Below are 23,897 nucleotides of genomic sequence, written 5' to 3' on the forward strand. Positions count from 1 at the left end.
TACAACATGTTGCAATGTTTTGAAATCATGTTTCATGTAATATAAGTTCACGAATGGATGCATGATGCTCATGTTCATGAAATGCAGTGCAAATGTGGAAGCTAAACACCTGGGGTGTTACAAAGTGAGCCGCCCAAGAACGGAGGAGCTTGTATTGGGAGTGAACACTGGAGAAAGAGAGATTTTATAGCAGGGTATTTTTTGGGACGGTTCCCTTAGTGAATTGCACTTTTAGATCAATTTTTAGGGGGCAGTTCACCTAAGCCAACCGCACCTAGAAATCTCACATACCTAGGGCAATCAGCTTAAGGGAATTGTCCCTAGAAATATAATTTTAGAGGATGGCTACATTTCCAAGAGGGTTTTCTTAGAGAACCTCCAATAGTTCCCCGATTCCCACCCCCAATGGTGAAAAACTATATATAATTTGAGAGCTCTGGCAGGACTCCAATCTACCCCCAATAAAAATAAGTTTTTCTCAGCCGAGCAAAATCTAAGCCTTGACCCCTCACAGATGAGAGTCTAGACTTGCCCCAATACGAGCAGTAGCACACACCTGGCTATTTGTCTACATATTAGAGACAGCTAATAACGTGAACCCAGAAAGATGAACCGTCTATGTTATCTTTAATCTAATACACAGTCTCCACCAGGTCTTTGATAATATAACTGTAGCTATTATGTACATATAAGAGATGGGGAATAAGATGTCACCGATGTTGTCCACAGCTATTATGTACGTATAATAAGAGATAGGGAATAAGACGTCATCAATGTTCTCCACAACACAAACATAAATCTAGAGACGCTTCATATCTCCGTCACTAATATACATCTTATAAGAGTCACTAATTTGCTTTTCTGTACTAGTGGATTTTTTTAACCCTTTTTAAAATTATTCCCAAATTTAACATTGTTTATTCTTTTCAAATCTAATAGTTTTGGCCGAGCCTATTGCTGTGGTGCGGCAAAATCAAGCCGCCACGCCATCCATGGCGGCGCGGCAGGGCCGCCACCGTGGCAGCGACTAGGCCCACTGCTGACGTGGCCGGCGCTGCCGTGCTGCGGATCAGGGTGCGGCAGGGCTGACTTAACGTCGTGCCGTAGGCTCCCTCCCTCTCTCTGCCTTACTTTGAACAGAGCAGGAGATTGTTTTAGTATTTTTTTGTTTTACATTAATTTATGATATTTTGATTGGTGTTAAATTACAACCGTTTTGTTAGATGCAAGACATGTATCTGGAGCAGTTTTGGCAAAAATGGGATCGTCCTAGAGAATTATACCTCGATGTGTCTAGCAAAGATACCCTCATCCCCCCTGACTTCCCTTTCCCTATCTATGATTGTGGTTTCCTGCCCACGTGTATCAATCGAGACATCGAGACATAGCTGTGCATTGCTACTACACATGCAGTCGTTTTAATGTAAGTAATTGTCTCTGTATCATTGTTTCTTCATTAGTGTTAGTAGTTTACTAATATTTTAGTGGAATCTTGTTGTGTCGGCTCATGAGAGGTTTTTTCTTTCAGTGGAACGATGGTCCAGACAAGTTTGACCCAAGGTACCTCCTTTTCGACGATTAGTGGAGAGAAAGACATCCACGTGAGCACTTCGAGCGGTGGGTTCCACCTCCTCCTACCCCCCCCCCCCCCCGGCACCAATGATGGCTGAGGAGAAGCATGTAGCCACAACAAGATGACTCGAGGAACCTCCTCTATGCCATTGCGGTGACCGAGCTGTGATATCCCCTTCGAATTCGTGGGAGTTTGTGTGTGGCAACAAGCACGAAAGTAAGTGGAAAGTGTATCTGTTGAACTACTGAGTTATATATGTGCATGTACTAATGTCTTCTCTTATAGGTGTATGGATTTGAGGAGTGTCGTTTCAAGGAGGGGCTCTTGGTCCTAAGTCTCATTAGCCCGAGCCAAAGGAAAAGGAAAAGAAGAAAGATAGGATAATCATCGAAGCACCTGTCTTGTGCGAATGTGGTGTTAAAGCGAACTACGGTCTAGTCCCTTCGGAGCTTGGAATAGGCCATTGGTGCGGCCATATGGTTGACTACGATGAGGTTGTTTATTGTTGTGGAAAACATGAAATCGAATTATTCTTGTTTAATGACTTATGATCTAATTTTTTGTTTGAACAGAGCACTAGGAAATGTAAGTAGGAACCTTATGATGGTCAAGTGAAGTTCTTGGCAAAGCAAGTAATGGGATAGAAGATGGGGTGTGGATCTCAGCTTGTCGACCTCTTCGTCAAACAACACATAAAGGAGATGCGTGAGTTTGCTAAACAGCATGGTTTTTGTAATCCGATTGGTGTTAGGTTGGACAAAAGTAGGTTGGAGAGACAGAGGATGGCAGAGGAGGAGAGGGCAAGGAAGGAGGCAAGGGAGGAGGCAAGAGTATAGATGCAGGTCTTGAACGACCTTGTTGGTGCATTGTGTGCCAGTGAGTGATTGAAAGACCCGATATTTTCATTGACTGCTTTTAATTATAATCACATTGCTAACTAGTTGCATTCTATATATGAAGGAATTGGATGCAGCGAGGACCATGCCGCAGAGGCGGCCCGTGCAAGGTTTCATGAAAAGAAGTTACATGAGCACAGAATGAGAGGTGGTCACACCATTCGATCTCAGATTGTGAAGGCCGATGAGGGGGACGAGGATGAGGACGACACTACTTGATTGAGCAAATCTGTGACTAATCTTACCTGAGCCGACATAGCATGAAGTACTTCAGTTGGTACTGGTATTGGCATAGCATGAACCGGCATTGTCATAGCATGAACCGGCACTGGCATAGCATGAACCGGTGTTGTCATAGCATCTCTGCCTCCTGAATTGGTCATTGTTTGAATCATCTAAATCACTGCTAATTACATCACCGATCATGTCCTGCTCCTCCTCTTCACGTTGGAACTCGTTTGCATCGAAGTCATTGCTTATACTGCCTACTAAGAATCGCCTTGAATCATCGACTGCCATTGGAGTTGAATGAAGTTGCTCCTGCGTCAACTGACCGTCGAAATCCATATTATCCAGAGTTAATTGGTTCCCCATCGACCCCCCATTCTTGTTCATTCGCTCCAACACCGTCAATGGTTTGTGATGCGGCAGCGCCCGCCACGTCACCGGTCAGCGGCCCGGGTCGCTGCCACGGTGGTAGCCTCGCTGCGCCGCCATGCATGGCGCGGCGGTATGGTTTGGCCGCGCCGGCACGATCAAAAGTGTTAGATTTGAAAAAAAAAATAAACAGTGTCAAATTTGGAAAAAGTTTTAAAAAGGATTAAAAATAAAAAAAAATCTCCTGGTGCACGTACGATGGACGTGTCAACAACTCAACATACATATTCACAGTCTCCAAGTGCACTTTATATAACTTAATTGTGTGTCGCATTGGTGTGTGTAGTCGACTGGCAATGGCCATGTTGCTTGTTCTGCCGCTGCTACTCCTTGTGTTGCCGCTCGTTGCTCCCTACCCGCCATGGCAGCGCCGCGGAAGCAGCGGCAACTACACGGCCGGCAGCAAGTACCAAGCCAACTTGCAGCTCCTCTCCACGAGCCTCCCGTCGAACGCCTCTTCCTCCCCTGCCCTCTTCGCCAAGGCCAGCGCCGGTGCGGTCCCAGACCAGGTCTTCGCCCTCGCCCTCTGCCGAGGCGACACCAACGCTTCGTCCTGCCTCGACTGCACGACGCGCGCCTTCCGCGACGCGCAGACGAGTCTGTGCCCGTACATCAAAGAAGCCGCCGTGTACGACGACCTCTGCCTTGCCTTCTTCTCGGGCGACGACTTCCTCACTTCCGCGGCCAATCTGGGCCAGATAAGGCTATAGGTCACCCGTAGCCGGAGCAGCCCGACGACGACGAGCGCCGGCGCTGACTTCGTCACCCTGGTGAGAGCGCTGCTGAGCTACACGATGCAGTGGGCCGTGTACAACTCCACGGCGATCAGGTGGTACAGCACGGTGCGCATGGACGTCGTCACGCCGCCACTTCACTCGCTCATGCAGTGCACGCCGGACATGTCCGGCGCCGATTGCTGGCAGTGCCTGCAGGACCTAATCGGCAACTCCACCTTAAATGGGTCGACCGCCGGCGTGCGCAACCTTGGCGCCGGTTGTGGGTACAGGTACGAGACCTACCACTACCAGTTCTACGGTGGGGAGCCCATGCTGAAGATCGGATCGCTGTCACAGATCAACTCAACTTTGCCGGCTAGTCGACCTCCGTCGCCGCCGCCGCGGCCACTTGTTAGGTCACCACAGACAGAGGAACGAAGAAGACGCACTGAAGCTTTACGTTTTCCTTTACTGCAAAACGTTATCTATTTACATGCTGTAATTCGTTTCTATGACATGTGGGCCATGGGCCGGACTCAGCTTATAAGCTGCTGTAAGCCAAACTCGGGAACTATTGCATATCTGAAAAAGAACTCGGACAGAGGAAGATTCCTCCTCTGTTTCCATCTCTTGCGTATCACTCTTGATCTCCTCACATCGCCGGCGGCAAGGGGCATGATAGGTGGTATCAGAGATAGTCCTTCCTCGGCGTGGGCAACGGATCTCCCCGATCTCGCTCCGGCGCTAGTTATCCGGGTCCTCGGTTGATGGTTGGCGCAGTGACGCTGGATCTGACATCCCAGCACGGCGACAACAATCTCTAGCATACACCAGCCTCAGGTAGTGCTTCCTGTTCCCGTCTTGCTTTGATCTACAGCTCGTAATTCCAGGTAGTCAGATCGATCTCTGTCGGGCAATCAAGAAGTTCAAGATGCGCACAGAGGCCAAGAGCGGCAAGAAGCTCCTCGTGCTGGGGACTGATCGCGGTGGCAAATTCACTTCGGTGGAGTTCGCTGCGTACTGTGCGGATCAGGGTGTGGGGCAACACCACACCACGCCGTACTCACCACAACAGAATGGCATGGTGGAGCGACGAAACCAGACGGTGGTCGGCATGGCCCGATCCATGATGAAGGCCAAAGGCATGCCAGCAAGGTTCTGGGGAGATGCGGTGACCACGGCGGTGTTCATCCTCAGCCGTGCTCCAACCAAGGCCCTAACAGGCAAGACGTTGTTCGAAGCTTGGTATGGGCGCAAGCCGAGCGTGTCCTTCCTCCAGACATTCGGCTACATCGGCCACGTTAGGAAGACAAAGCCTAACCTCACTAAGCTAGAGGACAGGAGCACACCGATGGTGTTCTTGGGTTACACGGACGATACCAAGGCATACCGGCTCTACGACCCACGTGGAGACAAGGTGCTTGTCTCGCGCGACGTCGTGTTTGACGAGGAGGCGGTTTGGGACTGGAGCAGTCCGAGCATGGGGGAAGCTGGTGGCTTCACCAGCACCTTCGTCGTCGAGCACTTGGTCATCCACGGTGGTGGAGACACTGGGGAAGAGGTGCTGAGCACTCCGGGAGGAGTGCCGGGCACTCCAGCGATAGAACCGAGCACTCCTGGTGCAGTGCCGAGCACTTCGGGAGGGATGCCGAGCACTCCTGGAGGGATGCCGAGCACGCCAGGAGTGGTGCCAAGAGGTTTTACAGTGGCGGCAACCACTCCAGGACGGGTGACGAGCACTCCCATGGCGAAGCCAAGACGTCTTGCGGTGGTACCGACCACTCCAAGACCAAGGCTAGGCACTCCTACAGTGTGGGCGAACACTGCAAGAGTTATGACGAGCTATATAGAAGTAGTGCCGAGCACTCCAGGAACTGTGCTAGGCACTCCAGCGGAACAGGAAACTCCATCGACGTCGATCGAGTTCGCCTCACCTCCAAGTGACATTACTGAGTTCGTGGACACCTACCACGAAGGTGAGGAGGTGCGGTTCCACAGGCTAGATGACATCGTCGGCGGCACAGGTCCCTTAGGTCTGGCGGGCAGGCTACTCAACGACGCAGAGCTGCTACTCGTCAGTGCAGAGGAACCACCCACGTTCACGCTAGCCGAGCGCTATGGAAACTAGCGACGGGCGATGCTAGAGGAGATGAAGGCAATCGAGGAAAACAAGACTTGGTAGCTCGTCGATCCACCTCCAGGATGCCGTCCGATCAGCCTAAAGTGGGTGTACAAGGTCAAGCGAGACGAGCTCGGCGCCATTGTCAAGCACAAGGCACGCCTCATCACCCGAGGCTTTGTCCAGCGCCAGGGCATAGACTTCGAGGAGGTATTTGCGCCAGTAGCGCGCATGGAGTTGATTCGTTTGCTACTTGCTTTGGCAGCAGCAAAGGACTAGCGCGTCCATCACTTGGACATAAAATCGGCCTTCCTCAATGGCGAACTGGCAAAAACGGTCTTTGTCGTGCAACCTCCAGGTTTCACCATCAAGAAAGAGGAGCACAGGGTGCTTCGATTGCACAAGGCGCTCTACGGGCTACGGCAGGCCCCACGAGCATGGAATGCTAAGCTTGATGCCATGCTGGGCAAGCTTGGGTTTTAGAGGTGCGCAACCGAGCACATGATCTACATGCGGCGACGAGGGAAGGAGGACCTCCTCGTCGGCGTGTATGTGGATGACTTAATCGTCACTGGCGCGCACACAGAGGACATCAATAGCTTCAAACGCGAGATGGCAGCCTGATTTCAAATGAGCGATCTAGGTGCACTCTCCTACTACCTCGGCATCGAGGTGAGACAGGGGAAGGAGGAACTCACGCTCGGTCAGAGCGCGTATGCCTCCAAGCTGTTGGAGAGGAGCGGCATGGCTGAGTGCAAGCCATGCGTGACTTCGATGGAGGAGCGCCTGAAACTGATGAAGGCTAGTACCGTGGCGAAGGTGGATGCAACACTCTACCGAAGTATCATCGGCGGTCTACGCTACCTAGTCCACACAAGACCAAATATTGCGTTCGCCGTGGGCTACGTCAATCGCTTCATGGAGGATCCTAGAGAGGATCACTGGGCTATGGTGAAGCGGCTACTACGCTATATCAAGAGAACGGTGGATCATGGGATCATCTTCCCAAAGACTGGTGGGAGTAGGCTGCAGCTCACTGTGTTCAGCGATGCAGACATGGCGGGGGACATTGACGGGCGACGGAACAGCTCTAGCGTGCTTGTCTTCCTCGAGTCGGCCACAATTTCATGGTTGTCGCTGTGGGGATATACCCCTGGGTACCACAAGATGGTACATGGGCCGCACCATCCGAGGTGGCCCGGCCCATAAGATCAAGGCGTGTACATCAAGATTACAAGTTATACTAGATATTGTAATAGTACCAAATTGGATACTTTATTTGTAACCTTGTCTCTTCGGAGTATATAAGGAGAGACAAGGGTCCCCTAGAGGACAGATCCAAGGAGGTTAATCTGTATACATCTCAATACAATACACCAAAGACACAGGACGTAGGGTATTACGTCGACCAGACGGCCCAAACCTGTCTAAATCGCTGTCTCTGCGCCTTGTGTCACATCTGGTTCCTGATTACACGCACCGTCTACCGATAATCTACCACCACGGGCACCCCCCTCGGTGGACTGCCGACCATATTTCGTCGACAGTGGCACGCCAAGTAGGGGACCCCTTTAGGGGATCATGCGCGCTGATCTATGGCAAACCAGATGGGATCTCAAAGTCAGCATCACGTTCTCGGCGGGATCGTTCTTTGATTCTATACGAGAATTTCTTCATCATCGTCATCTGCGGGGGTTCGGTTCCTCGCACACGCCAACCTGCAGATCACCAACTCAAGGCTTAGTCTGATTCTGTGGGCAATCTGCCTCAATCAAGTTCGATCCCAGCATCCAGTCTCCGCCGACTCTAAGGCTGATCGAGTACGACTCCAAGTAGGCAAGCAAGACCATGTCTGAATCCTCAACTAACGAGCAAATAAGGAAGGAGCCGAACGACAACAAGCCAAGCCAATTAATCTCCTGGAACACGTCCCACAAAAGAGTCCTACTCCGATTCGATCTGCATGATGATTAATTGCCATCATGTGCCCCAATGCACAACAGCAAGAGCACATCGATCGAAGGACAATGCAAGATAAACGCGTGATCTACAGAGCCGTGCAAAGATAATTAAAGTAATCAAGAGCCGATCCGCATGCAAGCACGAACAATTACATGGCCAAGCAAGCAAACAAAGCAAGGTGTATCAAGCTACAACTCCATGCAAGATATGACGTCAAGTACTAGTTATGCACAACCATATAAGAGAACGAAGCCATCATCCGTGCTGCCGAAGGGTGACCTCCCTATTCTAGACGAACAGAAGAAGCAAGCTTTTCAAGTTCGATCGAAATTCATCCACGACCATGTCCCGAGCAGCTCCGCCAAGCTCCGACCACACCGACCACCAGACCACGTCGACCATAGACCACGTCGCAATGATGATCGCCATGAAGAACGGCGCTACGACAACCGCGACTACCATCATGACAACAGGCCAAAAAGCTCGAGGACCGGACAACTTCATCGCCACCGATCATATTTCTATCAAAGATAAGTACACTTCTAATATTTATATTTAACACAATTTTCATTACGATGTTTCTCCACAACGTCCTCGTCATGATTATTCTTCAAATAACGTTTGTCCATGTATACAATCCTAAATATAACATATAGCTATACTTAATGCAAATCATCGACCAGTCATGTTGACGCTCGATGCCTCCAGAGATGGCCCTGTCTCCGGCTCCTCCCTATACGTGCATGAGCGTCTGCCCTCTGCATTATGGGTGGTCGGCAGCGGCTCCTTAGCGACGCCTTGTTCTTCCTACACGTGCACGGGCTCCGCGCCCCGCGTTATGGTTAACGGGCTAGCTAGAGCTAGAGACTCAGCTACATACTAACTGGTCGGACGGTTTATATTAAGTATAAACACAAACTTCACATTAACACTGATGTTTACAAAGCACCAACTGCTTTATCACATCATGCTCATTTGCAAATGACTGCTGAGCGTCATACGCTATTTCTTCACTATTGATTTTTCTCCATAATTTATTATTTTGTACACAATGTACTACCATTCTACATATTTATATTGCAGGAATTTTGAGCTATGCTCAGGGACTTCGTCGCTCGCTCCTCGACCTGTGCTCGGGGACTGCCTCGATCACTCTCCGACCACGGCTCGGGGACTTCGTCGCTCGCTCCTCGACCTATGCTCGGGGACTGCCTCGATCACTCTCCGACCACGGCTCGGGGACTTCGTCGCTCACTCCTCGACCTGTGCTCGGGGACTGCCGCGACCACTCTCCGACCAAGCCTCGGGGACTTCATCGCTCGCTCCTCGACCTATGCTCGGGGACTGCCTCGACCACTCTCCGACCACGGCTCGGGGACTTCGTCGCTCGCTCCTCGACCTATGCTCGGGGACTGCCTCGATCACTCTCCGACCACGGCTCGGGGACTTCGTCGCTCGCTCCTCGACCTATGCTCGGGGACTGCCTCGATCACTCTCCGACCACGGCTCGGGGACTTCATCGCTCGCTCCTCGACCTATGCTCGGGGACTACCTCGATCACTCTCCGACCATGGCTCGGGGACTTCGTCGCTCGCTCCTCGACCTATTCTCGGGGACTGCCTCGACCACTCTTCGACCACGCCTCGGGGACTTCGTCGCTCGCTCCTCGACCTATGCTCGGGGACTGCCTCGACCACTCTCCGACCACAGCTTGGGGACTTCGTCGCTCGCTCCTCGACCTGTGCTCGGGGACTGCCTTGATCACTCTCCAACCACGGCTCGGGGACTTCGTCGCTCGCTCCTCGACCTATGCTCGGGGACTGCCTCGGTCACTCTCCGACCATGGCTCGGGGACTTCGTTGCTCGCTCCTTGACCTATGCTCGGGGACTGCCTCGATCACTCTCCGACCACGGCTCGGGGACTTCGTCGCTCGCTCCTCAACCTATGCTCAGGGATTGCCTCGACCACTCTCCAACCACGGATCGGGGACTTTGCGTCTCGACTACATGTGACTGGCGACTCGCATACAGTTGGGATATTCTTTCTCATTTAGACCTTGCTACAAGGCTCATACCTCGCCTTCCAGCAAGCTCGGGGACTACATCGGTACGATGCACCTGCCGGTGCATCTCGTATCGCCTGTACGACGATTGGATTCTCAACTTAACTGAGAATTCTTGTTAGACCCTGGCACCACGTGCCTACGACACCAACTAACAGGATCGGGGACTAAGTGGGCACACTTCACCTTGCGGTGAATGTGTTTGTTTTTCGACCCCTATGCCTCTGATGATCAAAGACGCTACGCTTCAAGACGCACTTACATTTCTTTTCAGAAATACAAGTGGGCACACTTCCCAAGGTGGAAATCTTTTTCTTTCTTCTTAAGAGCACCATACATTCTTTGGACAACCTACTTCTCCGGCAACAACGGTGATCGGAGATGTCAAGAACTCAAGCCTCACTGTTCGGAGAAGGTTGAAACGGCGTGTCGCATCAGAATACATGGCGCTCGGGGACTAGCTGTGGGGGATATACCCCCGGGTACCACAAGATGGTACATGGGCCGCACCATCCGAGGTGGCCCGCCCCGTAAGATCAAGGCGTGCACATCAAGATTACAAGTTGTACTAGATATTATAATAGTACCAAATTGGATACTTTATTTGTAACCTTGTCTCTTTGGAGTATATAAGGAGAGACAAGGGTCCCCTAGAGGACAGATCCAAGGAGGTTAATCTGTATACATCTCAATACAATACACCAAAGACACAGGACGTAGGGTATTACGTCGACCAGACGGCCCGAACCTGTCTAAATCGCTGTCTCTGCGCCTTGTGTCACATCTGGTTCCTGATTACACGTACCGTCTACCGATAATCTACCACCACGGGCACCCCCCTCGGTGGACTGCCGACCATATTTCGTCGACAGTCGCTGAAATAGAAGGTGGTGGCGCTATCTACGTGCGAGGCAGAGTACGTAGTAGCGGCCACAACGGCATGCCAAGTTGTGTGGCTACGCCGGCTGCTGGGCAAGCTGACTGGAGTGGAAGCTCACCCACTAGCACTGATGGTGGACAACCAGCCCGCCAATGCCTTCGCGAAGAATCCGGTTCTGCATGACCGGAGTAAACACATCGACGTTAAGTTCCACTTCTTTAGGGACTGTGTCGATGGAGGGCAGATCGTCATCGAGTTCGTCGAAACTGGTCGGCAACTCGCGGACGTCCTCATCAAGCCGCTCGGACGTCTTCGACTCACGGAGCTGAAGGACATGATCAGCATGGAGGGGGTACAAGGGTTAGCAGTAGAATTATGGGAAGATTGTTAGATAATTTAATGTTACCTTGTGTGAACACAGCAAGGGAAGGTGGCACCGAAAGGCCCCCTGCTGTGATACTATAGCCGCTGCAGGTGCAGGCACCGCACGGCTCACCTGCAGCACTGTAGGCACATGCAGTGGCCGGCGCAGAGTCAGCCCTGTATGTTATCTAGTTACTGTTGCAGCATGTGCGCTGTACTAGGACTAAATAGATAGAGTTGTATAAATAAACATACACAGCAACTCAGTAAAGAGAGTTTAGATTTGCCATCTTACAGACAGGGTTTCGGCCAACGCTGGTGTCTTGTATTGTGTGTACTTGCTCTGTTCTCCCTTCTTCTTCTAGCTCTAGCCATAGTGTGTGGGGACGGACAACGCTTGTTCATGGTCGGCACGGCTAGTGGGTGCTCGGCAAGACTGGTAAGTAGTTCACTCACCTGAGACGGTGATCCTATGGGCTAACAATATTTCCCCAAGTTTAATGGCTCCAATCCAAAGATATGGTTTGACAACTGTGTCAACTACTTCACCATCTACTCTATTCCTGAGAGGTTGAAGGTAACAGCTGCAACAATGCAATGCCTCCAAATGGTGGCAGGCATATAAGCAGAATAATGCTATACCTGAATGGAAGATTTTCTATCAAGTCATACAAGAGAAGTTTGGGGCTGATGACTACAGGAATGCAATTAATGAGTTGGTCTCCCTCAAACAAACTAGGTCTGTGGAGGAATACACAATAGCTTTTTAGTCCTTGCAGTTTGACATTTCCATGCACAATTGTCACTATGATGAACTCTTCTTTGCAACCACATATGTCCAAGGATTGAATGAAGAGATCAGAGCTACTGTGGAACCTCATGTCCCTGTTACAGTGGAAAGGGCATCAGTGATTGCTAGAATTTAGCAGAGAATAATAGAGAGAAACAAGACCAAATACAACAGAGCTGTCCCACCTCAGAAGCCTGCTGTGCACAGAGGGGACAATCCCCCACAACAGTCCAACTACAATCTGCAGAGAATCAGACAGCTCAGGGATTATAGAAGGGCAAACAATCTCTGCTTTGCTTGTGGTGACAAGTATGAACCTAGCCATAATGAAGTCTGCCCTAAGAAACAAAAACCACAGGTACATGCCTTGGTCATTAATGACCTTGACAAGGGGGAAATTACTGAGGAGCACCTGAATCAATTAGCTATGGAGGATGCTCTCACAGAGGAATTCTGTCAATTATCCTTGCATGCCTTTTCTAGTGCTGATACAGATAATTCAATTAAACTCAAAACCCTGGTTAAGGACAAGGTGACACTAGTATTGCTAGACTCAGGCAGTTCACACAGTTTCGTCAGTGCAAATTTTGTGAAACAGGCAAACTTACCAACAGTTCCTATCACACCCAGGAAGGTTAAACTGGCTGATGGTCATTGGTTAACAACTACAGCCAAGGTTACCAATCTTCAATAGTACCTACAAGGTCACACCTTATCCAATGATATGATAGTATTGGACATGGCACCTTATGATGCCATTTTGGGCTATGATTGGCTCAAGAACAATAGTCCCATGACTTGTAATTGGAACAACAAGACTTTGGAGTTCAATCATAAAGGCAGATTGATCAAGCTACAAGGGTTGTTACCTCCTCCAGTTATAGCAACACCAATATCAGCCACCAAACTCTATAATACAACCAAGGGAAATGATGCTTGGCCCTTTGCAATTGTCACTACCATAGAGTGTGCCTTGAGTCAAACTGATACCTGCCCCTAACTAGGTACCATCCTGCATTCAGCAAGTCCTGGACCAGCATAGCCAAGTATTTCAAGACCCAGAAACTCTGCCTCCCTCTAGAAGCTATGATCATGCGATACCCTTGATCCCTGGTGCAGTGCCTGTGAATGCTAGGCCATACCACTACTCCCACAACTGAAGACAGAAATAGAAGTGCAAGTGAAGCAACTTTTATAGGCTTGGACTCATTACCCACAGTCACAGCCCATTTGCATCACCTGTACTCTTGGTTAAAAAGAAAGACTGGAACTTGGCGTTTTTGTGTGGACTACAGCAAACTAAAATGACCTCACAGTCAAGAATAGGTTCCCTTTACCTATTATAGAAGAAATTTTGGATGAACTATCTGGCTCCCAGTTCTTCACCAAATTGGACATGAAATCAAGTTATCACCAAATCAAGATGTTACCTGAGGATGAGTACAAGACTGCTTTCAAAACTAATGATGGTCATTATCAATTTAAAGTAATGCCATTTGGCCTTACCAACGCTCCTGCCACATTTCAATGTGTAATGAATCAAATTCTGCAACCATTTTCGAGGAAATTTGTCTTAGTCTTCCTGGATGATATTTTGATCTATAGCAACTCATTAGAAGAACACAGTACACATCTGCAACCGGTACTTCAAACTCTTCAGAAGAATCAGCTTTTTCTCAAGCAGTCTAAGTGCACCTTTGCTCAACCACAGCTTGAATACCTAGGACACATAATCTCTTCTGAGGGGGTGGCTACTGATCCAAACAAAATTTCAGCCATGTTGCATTGGCCAACACCTACTACATTCACAGAACTTAGAGCCTTCCTAGGGCTGACAAGGTACTATAGGAAATTTGTGAAAGGCTATGGAGTGCTTGCTAAAGCTCTCACTAACTTACTCAGATCCAAACAGTTTCAATGGTCTACTAAAGCTCAACAAGCTTTTGATCTGCACAAACAAGCCATGACCAGTCAGCCCCCAGTTCTGGCTCTACCAAATTTCAATGCCCCATTCACAGTGGAGACTGATGCATATGGTGAAGGCATTGGTGCAGTCTTAATGCAATCTGGGCAACCTATTGCTTTCTTGAGCAAAGCCTTGGGGGAGAAACATAAAGCATTATCCATTTATGAGAAAGAATTCTTAGCTCTCATCGTGACAGTTGAAAAGTGGAAGCATTATTTACAAAGACAAGAATTTGTCATTCTCACTGATCATAATCCCTATCTAGTGAACAAAATTTGCACTCTGAGATGCAAAGAAAAGCAATGACAAGATTGATGGGGTTACAATTCAAGATTGTCTATAGAAAAGGTAAAGACAATATTGCAGCTGATGCACTCTCCAGGATACAACATCTCAATATCCTTCAATCTGTCTCAATGGTAAAACAAGACTGGATTCAGGAGGTGCTCAACACCTATGCTACTGACTCAAGGGCTCAGGATCTGTTAAGGCGCTAGCTATCCAAAGCCCAAATGCTACAGGCTATACTCTAGACAATGGTCTGATCAGATACAAGTCCAAGATATGGATTGGCAACAACTCTGCACTCCAAACTAAGCTACTGGCTGCATTTCATTCTAGTGCTATTAGAGGCCATTCTGGTACTAAAGCAACTTGCTATCGACTCAAGAACCATTTTGCTTGGAAGGGTATGAAACAAGCTGTGGAGGAATTTGTCAAGCAATGCAGTATCTGTCAGCAGGCCAAACACTCAAACAGTTTGCCTGCTGGTCTTCTTCAACCCCTCCCTATACCAGAAGGAGTATGAATGGACATGTCAATGGATTTTGTAGAGGGACTGCCCAAATCTTAGGGTTACAGTGTCATCATGGTAGTTGTGGATAGACTGACTAAATATGCCCATTTTGTGCCTGTCAAACATCCCTACACTGCAAGTTCCATAGCTCAACTGTTCATGGATCACATAGTCAAATTCCATGGCTTACCCCATTCAATTGTCAGTGATAGGGACACCATATATGTCAGCACCTTTTGGAAGGAATTGTTCAAACTACACAGAGTGAAGCTAGCTACGAGTACAACATATCACCCTCAGTCTGATGGACAGACAGAGAGAGTGAATCAATGCCTTGAAATGTATTTGTGCTGTGTAGTACAAGATGCTCCAAAGACTTGGACAACCTGGTTATCACTGGCCGAGCTTTGGTATAACTCTACATATCACACTTCATTGGGGTGCTCTCCTTTCAAAGCTCTATATGGTGTAGAAGCCAACATTGGGATCCCTTCCTCTTCTGATACATCTACACCCATCACAGTAACTGAATTGATTGAGAACAGAGAATTTCATCTTCAGTCACTGAAGCAACACTTGGTTCAAGCTCAAAACAGAATGAAAACAATGTCTGGCAAAAAACGTTACCTTTAGTTCCAAGTGGGTGATAAAGTATTGCTCAAGCTCCAACCTTATACACAATCTTCAGTGGTGAACAGGCCATATCCCAAACTTGCCTACAAATACTTTGGTCCCTTCAAGGTTCTGGAGCGCATAGGCACTGTGGCCTATCGTTTGGAGTTGCCATCTGACAGTAAAGTTCACCCTGTATTCCATGTTTCCCAACTGAAACCGTTTGTTGCAGATCATACTCTAGTTTACTCCACTCTACCGGTGACAACTGATCTGGAAGCCTCGGCAGCAGTACCTGAGCAAGTGCTTGATCGCCGTCTGGTCAAGAAGGGTAACACCGCCATTCCACGAGTCTTCATCAAGTGGACTCGCCTGCCAGCAACATGTGTTACTTGGGAAGACTACAACGTGCTGCGCAAGCGTTTCCCTGATGCGCCTGCTTGGGGGCAAGCAGGAACTTCGGCGGGGGGAACTGTCAGGCCACCACAGACAGAGGAATGAAGAAGACGCACTGAAGCTTTACCTTTTCCTTTACTGCAAAACGTTATCCATTTACATGCTGTAATTCGTTTCTATGACATGTGGGCTATGGGCCGGACTCAGCTTATAAGCTGCTGTAAGCCAAACTCGGGAACTATTGCATATCTGAAAAAGAACTCGGGCAGAGGAAGATTCCTCCTCCGTTTCCATCTCTTGCGTATCAGCCTTGATCTCCTCACGTCGACTGGCGGCGATCGCCGGCGGCCAAGGGGCGTGACACCACTGGCCACCTCCGGTAAGCCCCTGGGTTACATATTGACATCCATTACATATTGAAATTGTTACCACGTAAAATATCAAACTGAAACTTTTTGCGACGAAAATATACTGATCTTTGAGATGGCATTTTGTGACAGGGAAAAGAACCAAGCTGTTGATAGTTGCCTTACTTCTGCCTGTGATTGCAAGTTCCTGTGTCCTGATATTCTCCTTTGAGTGGATAAGAAGCATTAGAAACAGTGAGTGACGATTAAGATATTCATATTCCAATAATATCTCGTCCTAAATGTGTTCTTGAAACGGGCCCTGATGTATGCATTAGAGTTTTCAAACCCTCACCTCTTGTTTGTATAGATAAATTGAAGTTGCGGAGAAAAGACACAGCAACCAGAGAAGAAGTACTCAAGCTTTGGAGAATAGAAGAAAGCAATTCAGATTTCATGCTGTTTGATTTCACTCAAATAAAAGAGGCTACTAGCAACTTCTCGGAAGCAAATAAACTACGAGAAGGAGGCTTTGGCTCAGTGTACAAGGTAATTATATTTTATGTATAGGAACATATTGTTGGCCCATAGGATCACCGGTCCAGGTGAGTGAACTACTCATCAGTGTTGCCGAGCACCCGCTAGTGTTGCCGAGCACTCACTAGCCGTTCCAACTACGAACAAGCGTTGTCCGTCCCCACACACTATGGCTAGAGCTAAAGGAAGAGGGAAGAACAGAGCAAGTACACACAATACAAGACACCAGCGTTGACCGAAGCCCTGTCTGTGAGATGGCAAATCTGAACTATCTTTACTGAGTTGCATATTTATACAACTCTATACATCTAGTCCTAGTACAGCGCACATGCTGCAATAGTAACTAGATAACACAGCAGGGCTGACTCTGCGCCGGCCTCTACATGTGGCTACAGTGCTGCAGGTGAGCCGTGCGGCGCCTGCACCTGCAGCGGCTACAGTATCACAGCAGGGGGTCTTTCGGCGCCGCCTTCCTTTGCTGTGTTCACACAAGGTAACAGTAGATTATCTAACAATCTTCCCATAATCCTACTGCTAACCCTTATAACCCCTCCATGCCGATCATCTCCTTCAGTTCCATGAGTCGAAGGCGTCCGAGCGGCTTGGTGAGGACGTCCGCGAGTTGCCGACCTGTTTCGACGAACTCGATGACGATCTGCCCTCCATCGACATAGTCCCTGAGAAAGTGGAACTTCACGTCGATGTGTTTGCTCCGGTCGTGCAGAACCGGATTCTTCATGAGGGCGATGGCGGACTGGTTGTCCACCATCAGTGCTGGTGGGTGAGCTTTCACACCGGTTAGCTCGACCAGCAGCCGGCGTAGCCACACAACTTGGCACGCTATTGTGGCCGCCGCTACATACTCTGCCTCGCACGTAGATAGCGCCACCACCTTCTGTTTCAGCGACAGACATGAAATTAGGGTCGACCCGAGGAAGACGAGCACGCCAGAGGTGCTCCGTCGTCTGTTGATGTCCCCTGCCATGTCTGCATCGCTGAACATAGTGAGCTATAGCCTACCCACCGGTCTTAGGAAAAATGATCCCCTGATCCACCATCCCTTTGATGTAGCGCAGTAGCCGCTTCACTGCAGCCCAGTGATCCTCTCTATGATCCTCTATGAAGTGACTGACGTAGCCCACGACGAACGCAATGTCCGGCCTCGTGTGGACTAGGTAGCGCAAACCGCCAACGATGCTCTGGTAGAGTGTTGCATCCACCTTCACCGCGGTGCTGGCCTTCGTCAGCTTCAGCCGCTCCCCCATTGGAGTCACGCATAGCTTGCACTCAGCCATGCCGCTCCTCTCCAACAGCTTGGAGGTATATGCGCTCTGACCGAGAGTGAGATCCTCCTTCCCCTGTCTCATCTCGATGCTGAGGTAGCAGGAGAGTGCGCCGAGATCGCTCATTCGAAAATGAGCCGCCATCTCACCCTGGAAGCCGTTGATGTCCTCCGTGCGCGCGCCGGTGATGATCAAGTCATCCACATACAAGACGACGACGAGCTCCTCCTTCCCCGTCGCTGTGTGTAGAGCGCGTGCTCGGTTGCGCATCTCTAAAACCCAAGCTCGCCCAGCATGGCGTCAAGCTTGGTGTTCCATGCTCGTGGGACCTGTCGCAGCCCGTAGAGCGCCTTGCGCAGTCGGAGCACCCTATGCTCCTCTCCTTTGACGGCAAGACCTGGAGGTTGCCTGACGAAGACCATCTCCACCAGCTCGCCGTTGAGGAAGGCCAATTTAACGTCCAAGTGATGGACGCATCAGTCCTTTGCTGCTGCCAAGGCTAGTAGCAAACGGACCGACTCCATGCGCGCTACTGGCACAAAGACCTCCTCGAAGTCTATGCCCTCACGCTGAACAAAGCCTCGGGCGATGAGGCGCGCCTTGTGCTTAACAATGGCCCCGAGCTCATCCCGCTTGACTTTGTACACCCGCTTTAGGCTGATCGGATGGCATCCTGGAGGTGGATCGATGAGCTGCCAAGTCTCATTTTTCTTGATCGCCTTCATCTCCTCTAGCATCGCCCGTCGCCAGTTTCCATCCCACTCGGCTAGCGCGAACGTGGGTGGTTCCTCAGCACTGATGAGTAGCAGCTCTACGTCATTGAGCAGCCTACTAGCCAGTCTTGAGGGTCCTATGCCGTTGACGATGTCGTCCAGCCTGTGAAACCGCACCTCCTCACCTTCGTGGTAGGCGTCCATGAACTCAGTGATGTCACTTGGAGGTGAGGCGAACTCGATTGACGTCGATGGAGTTCCCTGTTCCGCCGGAGTTCTTGTCATAGCACCTGGAGTGCTCGGCACCCTGGTTGCAGTGCTGGGCATTACTTCTGGATAGCTCATCATAACTCCTGCAGTGTTCGACCACATTGTAGGAGTGCTCAGCCTTAGTCTTGGAGTGGTCGGCACCACTGCAAGCCGTCTTGGCTCCGCTACGGGAGTGCTCGGCACCTGTCCTGGAGTTGTCGCCACCACTGCAAAATCTCCCAGACCACTCCTGGCATGCTCGACATCGCTCTAGGAGGGCTCGGCACTCCCTCCAGAGTGCTCGGCATTCCTATCGAAGTGCTCGACACTGCTCTAGGAGTGCTCGACTCTACCGCTGGAGTGCTTGGCACCTCTTCCCCAGTGTCTCCACCACCGTGGATGACCAGGTGCTCGACGATGAAGGTGTTGGTGAAGCTACCAGCTTCCCCCATGTTCGGACTGCTCCAGTCCCAAGCCACCTCCTCGTCGAACACGACGTTGCGTGAGACAGGCACCTTGTCTCCACGTGGGTCATAGAGCCAGTACACCTTGGTACCCTCCGCGTAGCCTAGGAACACCATGGGTGTGCTCCTGTCCTCCAGCTTGGTGAGGTTCGGTTTCATCTTCCTGACGTGGTCGATGCAGCCGAATGTCCAGAGGAAGGACACGCTCGGCTTGCGCCCATACCAAGCTTCGAACGACGTTTTGCCCGTCAGGGCCTTGGTTGGAGCGCGGTTGAGGATGAACACCGCCATGGTCGCTGCCTCACTCTAGAACCTTATCTGCATGCCTTTGGCCTTTATCATGGATCGGGCCATGCCGACCCCTGTCTGGTTCCGTCGCTCCACCACACCATTCTGTTGTGGTGAGTATGACGCGGTGTGGTGTTGCCCCACACCCTAATCCGCGCAGTACGTAGCGAACTCCACCGAAGTGAATTCGCCGCCACGATTAGTCCTCAGCACATGGAGCTTCTTGCCGCTCTCAGCCTCCGCGCGCATCTTGAACTTCTTGATCGTCGTAGCCGCTTCGTCCTTGCTCGTCAGGAGTTGTAGCCACATATAGCGGCTACAATCATCTACGAGCAGGAGGAAGTACCGCAGACCACCGTTTGTAGCAGGCGTGATCGGCCCACAGAGGTCACCGTGGATGAGCTCAAGAGCTTCCTTCGCGCGATACTTGGCCGCCTTTGGGAAAGATAGCCTCCTCTGCTTCCCGGCCAAGCAGCTGTCACACAGCTTGCCTCCGTGCTTGATGTGGGGTAGCCCTCGGACTATCTTTTTCAGTCGACCAAGCACGTCGAAGCTGAGATGTCCGAACCGGGCATGCCACATCCATGGTTTCTCGGAGTGCCTTGCCATCAGGCACACCAGCTGCTCTACCTTCAGGTCGAGTAGGTACAACCGGTTCAGGGAACTCTTCACCTTGGCTTGAAGTCGCTGCTCCCGGTCCCTGATCCTAAGGACTCCATCCTTGATCGGTACCTCGCTAACCGCGCTCATCCAGCTGACCAATGCTGATGATGCTGGAACGCAGCTGCGGGATATAATATACATCCATTAGTGTGCGGTGCTTTCCGTTCTAGCACCCAAAGATAATGGTGACGCGCCCTTGAATATCCACCCTTAAGCCGTCACGAAACTTCACCGTACCGATAACATCATCGTCGAGCTCAGAGAAGGATTCCTTGGAGCCCGTCATGTGGTTGCTGGTAGTAGAGTCCAGATACCACCGCTGCTCTTAGTCGGTGCCCACACGTCTGAGGAGGACTTGGGCGCGTGGTTCGTCGAGGTTGACATTCTTCAGGGCCTTCCTAGGTCCTTCCACCGTCGTCGCCTCTTCCCTCTCCTCGGCCTCGATGTCGTGCCATGCACAGAACGTTGCCATCAGGATAGTGGCCTCATCCTCATCATCGGCTTGCGCCAGATGAGCCTGAGCCTTCTTTTCCTACTTGCAGTTTGGGCACTTCCGTGCCCAATGGCCCATCTTCCCACAACGCCGGTAGGTGTTGGGGTCGACCTGCTTTTTCTTATCCGAAGAAACCTTGCCGCGGCACTTGCCATCGCCACCATGGCTGGAGGAGGCTGCCTTCCCAGAGTTCCTCCGAGCAGCCCACTCCTCTTCCGTTAGTAGGAGTTTCCCGTTGTCCTTCGTTGCTATCGCCTGCTCTAGACGCTTGTCCACCGCCCATAGACGGCCTATCACATCCTCAATGGTGAGGGTGGACAAGTCCAGCATCGTCTCTATGGAGAGAGCGATCTGGATGTACTTTGCCGGCACAGAGTGGAAGTACTTGGAAACCGCCTCTTCTTCGTTGATGGTGACGCCGTGGCTCTTCAGTTTGCTGATGAGCGTCTGCAGGCGGAGGGAGAAGTCCTCCACCGTTTCACCATCCTTGAACTTGAGGTTGGCGTACTCCTACTTCAGAAGCTAGGCTGTCACCTTCTTTACGTGGTCGGAACCGACAGGCATCACCGCAATAGCCTCCCACGCCTCCTTAGCCGAGCTTTTTGCCCCCAACGGCTCCCTGTATTATGCTGGTACAGCAGTGAGGATAGCCTCCAACGCTGACATGTCAGCTTCTTTATTGTTGGTGCCCTTGTCAACAACTTTTCAGAGCCATCGGGCTCTGAGCTTGACCTTCATGGTCACCAACCACTCTCCATAGTTGGTGCGAGTCAGCGTCGGCGAACTGGTGCCGCTGACCTCCCGCACCGTGCGAACAACGACCTCCGGTCGTGGCTAGGCAGCCACAACAGTGCCACTGCTGTCGCCCATCTCTGAACCGTCCGTCATCGTCAGCGGTTAGTCTGGCGATGGCACTTGTACGGCTTTGATACCACTTGTTGGTCCACAGGATCACCGGCTCAGGTAAGTGAATCATTCACCAGTCTTACCGAGCACCCGCTAGTGTTGCCGAGCACCCACTCGTCATGCTGACCATGAACAAGCGTTGTCTGTTCCCACACACTATGGCTGGAGCTAGAAGGAGAAGGGAGAACAGAGCAAGCACACACAATACAAGACACTAGCGTTGGCCAAAGCCCTGTCTGTGAGATGGCAAATCTGAAGTCTCTTTACTGAGTTGCCGTGTATGTCTATTTATACAACTCTATCCATCTAGTCCTAGTACAGCGCACATGCTGCAACAGTAACTAGATAACACAGTAGGACTGACTCTACGCCGGCCTCTACATGTGGCTACAGTGCTGCAGGTGAGCCGTGCGGCGCCTGCACCTGCAACGCCTACATTATCACAGCAGGGGACCTTTCGGCGCCGCCTTCCCTTGCTGTGTTCACACAAGGTAACAGTAGATTATCTAACACATATCTCATTTAATTAAGAAAAGACAAGGTTCACGCGCTACTTTATAAAACTTGGTAAAATTTGAATTCAAATCTATTTCTCAAAACTTGTGCAGGGGTCATTGCGTAGTGGGCTTGAGGTAGCCGTTAAGAGACTTGCTGCACATTCAAGACAAGGCCATGTTGAGTTCAAAAACGAAATCCAACTTATTGCAAAGCTACAACATACAAATCCAGTTAGGCCTTGTTTAGTTGACAAACCTTGGATGTGCAAAGTTGGCAAGCGTACTGTAGCGTCACTGTAGCATTTCGTTTGTATTTGGTAATAATTGTCCAACCGTTGACTAATTAGGCTCAAAATGTTCGTCTCGCAAAGTACAACAAAACTGTGCAATTAGTTTTTAATTTCGTCTACTTTTAGTATTCCATGCATGTACCACAAGTTTAATGTGACGGGGAATCTTCTTTTTGCATATATAGTGCCAAAGTTAGAAGTTTGGGAGGAACTAAACAAGGCCTTAATCTCCGAGGATGTTCTATTGAAGGAGAAGAAAACATACTGGTCTATGAATACATGCCAAATAAGACTTAGACTACTTCATCTTTGGTGAGAATACATATGTAGCACAAAATAGTACTTCTTTTTAAGTATTTCACAAAACAAATAATTTACCGCATACTTAATATGTATTGTTTCACAGTGCAGACTGAAAAAGAGCTTAAATTCTCAACTGGAACAGACGCCTGAACATAATAGAGGGGATAAAGCAAGGACTCTTGTATCTCCATAGACACTCCCGTCTGCGCATCATACATAGACTTAAAAGCAAGTAATATTCTGTTAGATTATAACATGAATCCCAAAATATCTGACTTTGGGCTTGCAAGGATATTTGACTCCACAGAAATTCATGTGAACACAAAGGGTGGTGGGCACATAGTAAGCATTTCACTTCTCCTGTATTACTTGTTTAAAATGAAATGTTTTCAGTAGTGTTTTGTTTTCCTATATTGCGTTTGTTCTGACAGGCACCTGCATTCGCTATTGTTTCAGTGGTTATATGGCTCCGAGTATGCATCGGAGGGATGCTTCTCTGTGAAATCTGATGTGTTCAGCTATGGAGTTTTGCTTCTCGAGATTATTAGTGGGAAAAGAAATTCTGTCTTTCACCAGTGTGGGGACTTCTTCAACCTCCTCAGCTATGTAAGTTTGTTTATGCAAATACAGAGTAACATTCAATGGCCTATGGCTTTCCATCCTTTCCAATTCAACTAAATAACCATGCATTTGGAAAAAAACCATAACCGAGTGGCGAGTGATATATATGCCTACAAACTCACCTTGTCACCTGATGGCTCAAAATTTATTGCAGGCATGGCATCTTTGGAAGGATGAAACTTGGATTGAACTTGTAGCTCCATCATTAGTAAGTGAAGAGAAAATGACACATGCAAAGAAATGTATAAAAATTGCATTGTTATGTGTTCAGGAGAATGCAGTTGATCGTCCAACTATGTCGGATGTCGTTACAATGCTATCAGGCAAGTTGCAGGCTCTACCTGAGCCCAAACAGCCAGCATTCTTCAATGTAAGGGCAACACATGGGGAGCTATCTACTTCTACATGCAGAAGTATAAATGATCTAACAATAACTATTGTTAGTGGAAGATAA

General features: G+C 49.7%; 1 pseudogene; it reads left to right on the forward strand.

Annotated features, from left to right (window-relative positions):
- Positions 1-3,422: 3,422 nt before the first annotated feature.
- LOC136502775 (cysteine-rich receptor-like protein kinase 10) lies at positions 3,423-23,897 on the forward strand (annotated as a pseudogene).

This window comes from Miscanthus floridulus, chromosome 14 (genome assembly GCF_019320115.1).
Source record: "Miscanthus floridulus cultivar M001 chromosome 14, ASM1932011v1, whole genome shotgun sequence".
Lineage (NCBI taxonomy): Eukaryota > Viridiplantae > Streptophyta > Magnoliopsida > Poales > Poaceae > Miscanthus > Miscanthus floridulus.